General features: G+C 33.2%; 1 pseudogene; it reads left to right on the top strand.

Annotated features, from left to right (window-relative positions):
- Positions 1-2,695: 2,695 nt before the first annotated feature.
- LOC118614112 lies at positions 2,696-2,815 on the top strand (annotated as a pseudogene).
- Positions 2,816-8,819: the final 6,004 nt, after the last annotated feature.

Genomic DNA, 8,819 nt, shown 5'->3' with positions numbered 1-8,819 from the left:
TCTTTCCACTGCCCCTAAGTCAGATTTTTACCTGATAATATAAAATGAGAAAAATTTTAATATGGGTGTTTTAGAGACTCATATTTTGAAGTCCTGCCTTGAGGGAGTTTATCTTCAGGAAATTTATTTTCAGGGTATTGATGTGGAAGATTCAAATTATATTTCATAACTAAAAAAGTAAGTAATACAAATTCAAATAGGAAAAATGTTTCAAATATGTTGCACAATGGATTTGCAGCCATTGGATTTGCAGTCTTAGGAAAGACCGGCCTGAGGTTGATATTTAAACAGGAATTTGAATTACATGAAGTCACTAATAACAAGGAGAGGTGAATAAGGCAGTAGAAACCTACATTAAGTAGTCAGCTCAGTGCTGAGTACTCAATAAGTACTCCACCAATGTGTAGGTTTAATTAACTCATTCATTGTGTTTTTGAATTATCATCTCAAATATACCAACCATCTGTACTCAAAATTCAAAATTAATATATAGTTAAAAACCTATTGTTATGCTGCACATCTTCAAAAACAACAAAACATTTTCAAACATATAATTAAATTTGATTAAATAGATTTTATTATTTATTGATAAACAGATTGAGATTTCTCATTAAGTTATCTCAAGTTAGGAAGCCAATTTAGTTTTTAGTGTATAGACTCAACCAAATAAAATTTAGGAAGACAATGATAAGGAATAAAGGATCTACATTCATAATTTGACTGGAGTTGGAAGAGACACAAATGAAAACCAACAATTAGAGTATAATAAATGTGATCTTAGAAAAGAGAGATTGGTTCTCTTGGAACCAAGAAGGGCATTTTAAACAGAATTAAGGTCAGTAATGACTTCCTGTCCAATGTGAAGGTTGAGCTGACCATGTGAATTCTTTTTTTATTAATGTGAAATTCACATGACATAAAATTAACCTTTTAAAGTATAAAATTTAGTATCATTTTGTACACTCACGATATGGTACAATAATCACAGTTACTGAGTTTTTAAATAATTTCCCCACTCCCTAAGGAAACCCAGTAAGCAGATACTTTCTAACCCTTCTATACCCTTAGCCCTTAATAACCACTAATCTGCTATCTATCTTTCTGGATTTACCTATTCTGGATATTGTATATAAATGAAATAACATAATAGATGACTTTTTGTCTGGCTTTTTTCACTTACTTTTGAAATTCATTCATATGGTAGCATACATGAGTACGTTGTTCCTTTTTATGTTTGAGTAATATTCCATTGTATAGATATTCCACCTTTTTTTTTTATCCAGTCATCTGATGACTGGATAAATAATCCATTTGGGTTGTTTCAATACTTTGGCTATTGTGAATAGCACTGGTATAAATTTTCACATATCATTATTTGTTTAAATATCTATGTTTCAGTTCTTTGAAGTATATATCTAGGAGTGGAATTATTGTGTTATACTGTAATTCTACATTCTAGATGAATTCCTGATGTAAGTGTTCATCAGATAAAGAAAATACAGAAAAGGCATTGATCAATATGAAAAGACATGACAAAATTTTTGGAGATAGATATGATCTGATATAGTAACATCGAAGGGCAAATGTAGGAGACACATGGGGGAAGAATACTAGATAATTACACAGGAACTTGATCATGAAAGACCTTATGGATTAAAGAGCTTAGAATTTACACTAGGGTAGAGCTTTCATGATGAGGATTCTTTTAGCCTCAGATCCACTTAGACCATGAGCTAATTCCAATAAAAGTAGGCAGCATATGTTAGCACATGGGTGTCTACATTTATTTAGGTGTCTAAGCCTAAATGTCAAAAAAATACTCAGTGATGACCCGTAGTGGAGATAAAATGGCAACCAGTATAAAGAGATACATAATGAATTTTATAGATTAGCAAAGTCACTGTGGCAACAATACAGATGATGAATTAATTATATAATAGCAATGGGTGTGAGGTTGCATCTGAAGGCAAAAAGAGAGTAAATTCATCAGCAAAATGTGCTGAGAGCTTCAACAAAGGCAGTGCTAGTAGGAATTGTATGGAAGAACCATACTGTAAAGATTTAAAGTATGGAAGATGAACTTTTTATTTAGATATAGCAAATGTATAGGACAATCTGTGTATAGCTTTTATTAAGCCTCAATTGTGTGAGCCAACATAAAGATTTTAGTCCATAAAAAAAAAAAAAAAAAACTGTTGTTTTGTTTATATACCTCACAAAAAAACATACAAATCAACAGCTTTTGTTTTGTTTTTTATTTAGTGTTTAAATTTGGAGAACCCCTTACTTTAGGGGATGCTTACATTATTTCCACTTAAAAACTATAAGTGAGTTGTTCTCAATGTGAACATGTAAGTGTAATGCTAAATATCATAGTCATGGTTCTTCGATATCATTCTGTGCTCATCAAAAAACTTAAGGTTTTAAATTCATTGCTTACATGAATAGAGGAAGGTTAGGCAAACAGAGACCAGAGAAATATTGAACATATAAAAAAGCAATATCTTTCAAATTAAGTGTGAGTCTATGGTTTAACCAGGGCTTCTCGACTTATCCACTATTAAAGTTTTGGAGCAGATGATTACTTGTTGTGGGGGACATACCTGCTGTACATTGTGGGATTTTTATAAATATCCCTGGCCTCTACCCACTAGAAGCCCTCTCAAGTTGTAACATGCAAAAATATCTCAGATCAGTCTACAAACCAGGCCACCCTGAACACTCCTGATCTCGTCTGACCTTGGAAGCTAAGCAGTGTTGGGCTTGGTTAATACTTGGATGGGAGACCACCTAGGAATATCAGGTGCTGTAGGTTTTTTTTGTTGTTGTTGTTTTGGTTTTTTAAGTCTTAGGTATTGCCAAATGTTCCATAGGATGTAATGTCATCCTGGGTTGAGAATCTCTAATCAATCTCAAGTGCTTAAAATGTGAAGTGTTTATTTAAGCAAAACTTTCTCTTTTATATATACAATATTAATCAATTAATTTGCAAAATTTGTTCTGCTAATTTTCTCTGTGATTAAATGCATCAAATTCATGACTTGATATTGTAACCATAGACAGTATAAATTGTGACAATGTTAAGTATCAAAATACATGTTCTGTTCATTCAAAAAATCATTCAACAAGTTATTATTGATGGTCTGCTGGTTACATTGTATTGTACTAAACTCTTTGGAGGATAGAAAATAAGTTCTATTCACTCAAATAGTTAATAATGTCTTTGAATCGGACAGTAATGGCTTCAAAATGTCTGTATAGGTATTATTCAGGTGGTGATTTGCTGGTAGGTGGGAATCAGTTTACTGTAAAGTTAGTGGCATAGCAAGCAAACTATGTTGGTTTCCTTCTTAATTAGACTGAACATTTATTTGTAGCAGCTTGTGTGGTAAAGCTGATAATATCCATGGAGGGGTGGGGGGGGGTTAAAGCCCTCCCCCATTCTTCACCACCTCTATGTGACTACTGGAGTGGGGACATTGTAGATTAAACACTAAAACAGAATTTTAATGAATGTCAAAACGAGAGTGAAAAGCAAGGGCAGGTTTAATTAGAGAATATCCCTTAGAAATGTTGAGTCTGCAAAAATGTTATGGCTATTGATTAAAGTTTGTGGCAGAAAGTCCTAGTAAGTGACAGTATATGATTAAAAATAATTGGAATTATCTGTAAAATAACTCAAGATTAGCTTAACTAGGGTAATAGAACTTTTTGGCATGGTACCCTTTGACCAAACAGCTTGAATTCTGAACTATGCAGTTTATATTGAATTATCATATGAAATATATTTACATTTACATGAAAGCCTCCCTCTTTGTACTTTGACTATATCATTCATTCAGTCAAAATAATTTAGCTACTCAAGGTAAAGATTAAATTCTATTCATTCTTTTAGCTGGTATGTGCCAGATTCTATGCTAGATTCTTTGATTCAAAGGAGAATATCAAATAATCCATAAAATGGAGAATCTCCCAATCCTGGGGAAGAGATAGAAGAATAAATGAATAGTCCCAGGTATGTGTAAGTGCTATGAATAGTAGAGTGTTTAGATTATATTTAAGGAGATAAACACTAAGTCTTCCTGAAAAAGCTGAGAAAAGTTTTGTGAAAAGTTAAGACATTAGTTGAGTCTTAAAGAATTAATAGAATTTTCCCACATGGAACAAGAAAGAAAAGACTTTAAATGGAGTAAATACATATACATACATGGGGAGACAGGTGAGTATGCAATATGTTTCAAAGAGTTCAAGTTGTTTGGTATCATCGAAATGAAATACAGGGACTGGCAAAAGGTGAATATGAAAAAGCTAACTAAGCCAAATCATTATGGGCATCAGTTGTCAAGATAAATATTCAAGGCTTTGCCTTGGGGGCAATTGAGCACTGTTGAAGCATAATCTATGATATTTGTGTTTTAAAATGTTAGCCCTGATATGAAGCATAAATTAGAAATGGGAAAAGATGATATGCGAGCTTACCAACTAGGAATCTGTGTAAAAGCTCATTAGAGAAGTGAAGAGGGCATGAACATAAACAATGGCAGTTGGTATGGAGATATGGTCATGAATGGGTATGACCATGTGGGTGAATTAAGTGATCATCTAGAAATTATTATGAAAATGATGGATGTGTTATGCTACTATACGGGCATGCTAAATAGGACTGTGTTGGAAGCTATCTAACTAGTAACAAAACCTGTTTCCTCCATTCCTGAGTGTAGATCTAGACTAAATTGTGTATCTTCCCTTTCAGTTTGTGGTGGCTGTGTGACTGAGTTCTAGTCAATGGGCTATGAGGAACCATAATGCAAGTCACTTCCAGACTAAGCCCATGTGATCCTCCATGTTGTTTTCCTCCCATGGTGAACACAGAAACTTACATGGCAAAATTGGAAGCCATCTGTTAAAAGTGCACAAGAATACAAAATGGACAGTGACTGCTATGTCCCTGAAGTACCATGTGTAAAAGAATTGACCAAATTAGGTACTTATTTTCTTTTTATCAGCAAAACATAAACTTTTGTGTTTGTTTATTTGAGCAGCTAGCAATACCTTAACTAATATGTGACTTTATCTGAAGAAAATCTACCACGACATTATAATTTTTTTCTTTCATACTTATCATAGTATTTCTGTAGTTATAGGCATCTTCCTTAAGTACATAAACAGTATATAGCAGGTACATTTATATTATAGTTAACCAAATTTTTGTTTAAGAAAAAGCATCCAATATGGACTTTCTATGGCCATCATTTAGAAACCATGACCAAAAAAAAAACAACAACAAAAATCAAGCTCACTGGTGTACAGCATAACAAGAAGCCTAGGCATCTGTAACAGTAGAGTGATGCTCCAAATCTGTGTTCAGATAAAGTTATTTACTTATTCAGATTTATGGCAGGATTTATATTGCTATCTACAAATAGATATCAATACTTAAAGAGATTTTATAGCTTTTTGACATTCAATATATTATGCAGGTTTAAAAGGCTCTGGGAAATGGATGAACTATCTAAACTGAATAACTTTCCACTTGTAAAAACATTTCTTAAAGTACAGAGCCCTCAGATTTAATACTTAGTCTTGCTTGTTTAAGCACATGGTAAAATGTAGACAGGTTTTTCATTTGACAGAACAATCCGGATGGAATAATGCAGTTTCCACAAGGCTAAAGACAAAACGAAAAATGACAGACACATCTTATTAGGGGAGATAATTTAAGGAATGCCTAATTTGAACGCTTTGCTTAAGCAATACTATTTTATTTTCATTTTGACATGTAGCCCTTTCTTACCCATGATAAGTTGAATTTTTACATAAGGGTGTATTTTTATCCCTGAAATTAAGATTCTTTTTGAGCCAGTCCAAGTGCCTGAGATATTACAGAAGCTCTCTTGTATTACTTTGCATATATAATAGCTTGTTTTATTCTGCATTAGGGTCTTACAAGAGTAATTTCAATTTACCAGTTAGTAGTTTAGATAAATGCCTGAAATCCTGTGGCCCACCAGGCCTCCAAGGCAGGCATTAGCCATTTGATTAAGCCATTGAAAATATAGATGATGTACATCTTTGATTAATACAAATAATAGAAAATTTCCTAAGTAATGTTTGGTCCTGGGCTGTTTCCAAAGTAGTAATTCACAAAATATGACTTTTTTCATTGGGAAGGTTATAAAAATTTGTTTGTTGGAGGTAGGGAAGGAAATGTAATTAAAGGCTAAATTCAGACTCACATTTCATTTTAACCAAAAGAATATGTGTGATTTGGACACCAGTCACCTAGGCACTTCCTATTTTAAGGCAGTGAACATTGTCAGCAAATCAAATTATCCAATAGCAAAACTACATCTGGCAGAGCTAACTATGCCAGGTAACCTTAAATAGAAGCTCGGGGGTAGTTAACTGTGTTGCAACATTGGGCATTGCTGGTAAGAGTTATCTAAAGTTCCTCTTTGTAGCATTGCTATTAAAAGAATAAAACGGGAAGAGGTGAAATGAAAACATTAAACTTGTCGGTACATGTGTGTGTTTTAATGTCCCCTTTGCATTTGAAAGTGCTAACAACTGCACATTTAAAATAAAGCAACTCCAGGGTTTCATTTATATATTAAAACTTTTATTATTATTATTTTTTTTGCTTTTGCATATGGTCCTTATAAAATGAAGCTTTAGATCACAGATTCTCTAAGGAAGGCCTGTTACACATCATTGACATTTGGAAAATCAAGGAACTTTAAATTTCAATTGACATCAGGTACAAACTAATCTAAAAATGTCCAATGACATTATTTTTTGTCAATCTGAAGGGAAACTTTAATTTATAATCTTATCAAAGTAGTATGTGGAAATCTATTTATAATAAAACTTTAAAAAATGTGTTACACTTTGGAAGGCTGATTCAAACTCACATATGAGGAGTGAGCAACACACACACACACACACACACACACACACACACACACTCTTAAGTCTAGTCAATTTGGATCTGATAGCATCATTCTATTTCTCTTAAGGGAGTGAAATCACTTGTAGAAAAGATCCGAAGTGAGTCCATCATCTCCATTAAGGCTGTGTATCTACTGGTGCTCTCTGAGGTTTATTTTGCTCTAAACGTTAAATAAAAAAAAATATTTTTTCCCATATGCAATACTCGGGGAAAATTTGTTCACATGTATGACAGACAAATTATCTCATTGGCTCTGTAATAGTCATGATGGTTCAAGAGAAGGCATGATGTATCTTTAAAACAAACAGGAACAAAAAAATCCTTTAGGTTAAGCTTTGGAGCTATAATAGCTCCAAATTTTAAAAGTTCCTGGGATGTTCAGTGTCAACAAGAACAAACCAATCCCTTCTTCTAATAAGTGAGGTTAGTGATGCCCCAGGAATGAGTAGACATGGGATATTTGAGGTCCTTAACTTGTATCTCAAATATTCTGAGATTGGGTTTAATTTATTCAAATTTATTTGTTCCCTGAAATATGACAATCATTTTCAGTTTTAGCCAAAGTCAAAACAAGAATGGAAACAGAGAATGGCAGAGCATGGGATTAAGAATTTCATAAAGCTGTGAATCAGCTTCTAAACAGCCTGGATATGATGCCCAAGCATATAGCTTGTTCACCCTAAGACGGTCCATCCTGTAACTCAAAACCTTTTGTCAGGTCTAAGAAACGGTTTGTTTTCTTAACCTGATGTTGTTTTAAAGGGCAATACCCAGATGTTCTGGGTTTGTGATAAAGGGAAAATTAATGAGTCTGTCTGTCCGACTGGAACCTACTTATGAATCTGTACAGATGCCAATTGCAGGGTAAAGTGTGATGTTCCTGGTGCACAGAAGACTCACAAACATTTCAAGAAAGCAAAAGGTTTTAATTAGTGTTTCCTTTACATACTTTTCTTTTTTATAGTCTACCAACAAGTAGATTCAGGCATGTTCTGGGATCACTTTCAACTTAGATCTGTTATTTCTTCTTCATTTATAAAACCTTAAAGCAATTGCCTCTGTTGATGTAAGTTGGGTTTTGCTATGTTTTGTTGCTTTAACCTTAAGCTTTACTGTAAGCTGTGTAAACTAAAATTATAGATCTCTCTTATTTTCCAAGTTGTTTCCCTCTAAGAGATCCCTTCTGTCTTTTTCCTAAGTAAAAAGACTAAAAATGTGTTTGAGTAGAAACTGTAACAATAATGACCTTGGCTGAAGTTTTTGTTGAGTATATCCCACGTGAACTAAGAGAAAAACTACCTGAGGTAAGCTGAAGGCCACTAGAGCCTTATGAAAGTATTTTCAGTAAAGCAATTTCATTTCATTTTTTTTTCTTCTAAGCACTGAACATAAGAAATTATGGTATAAACATGTTCTATGTTCATCATCTCTAGACATGTGACATATTGACTGACATTCTCTAGCTCTGGGTAGTCTGTCTGATCCCTGATTTCTATCTAAAAGCTTGAAATGATCTTGTTGAGTTAGGTTCTCCTTTAACTACTAAAGGAAGTTTGTAGGTAAATCCCATTTATAATAATAGAGCCATGTGTGTAAATCATTGTAAGTGGAGGTGAGACAAAGTAAATGTATTGGTTTAGAAATTACAATGTATAACACAGTTTTTATCCTGCAAATCATAGTAATTTTATGGTGCAATTAACTAATCTGAACTTAGTGACTATATTCAGAAAAAATGCTATCTTTTATTGATATCCAACCATCTACTTTAGAAAATTATGAATGACTGTATATTGAACTATTTGAAAGCTAGTCTTCTTTAGACCTATCATTTTTCCTAAAACACTTATGAATGTGTTCAGCAAACATT

This window comes from Rousettus aegyptiacus, unplaced genomic scaffold, assembly GCF_014176215.1.
Source record: "Rousettus aegyptiacus isolate mRouAeg1 unplaced genomic scaffold, mRouAeg1.p scaffold_m13_p_2, whole genome shotgun sequence".
In the NCBI taxonomy this organism is placed as follows: Eukaryota; Metazoa; Chordata; class Mammalia; order Chiroptera; family Pteropodidae; genus Rousettus; species Rousettus aegyptiacus.
This window is presented reverse-complemented; position numbering and strand designations above follow the sequence as displayed.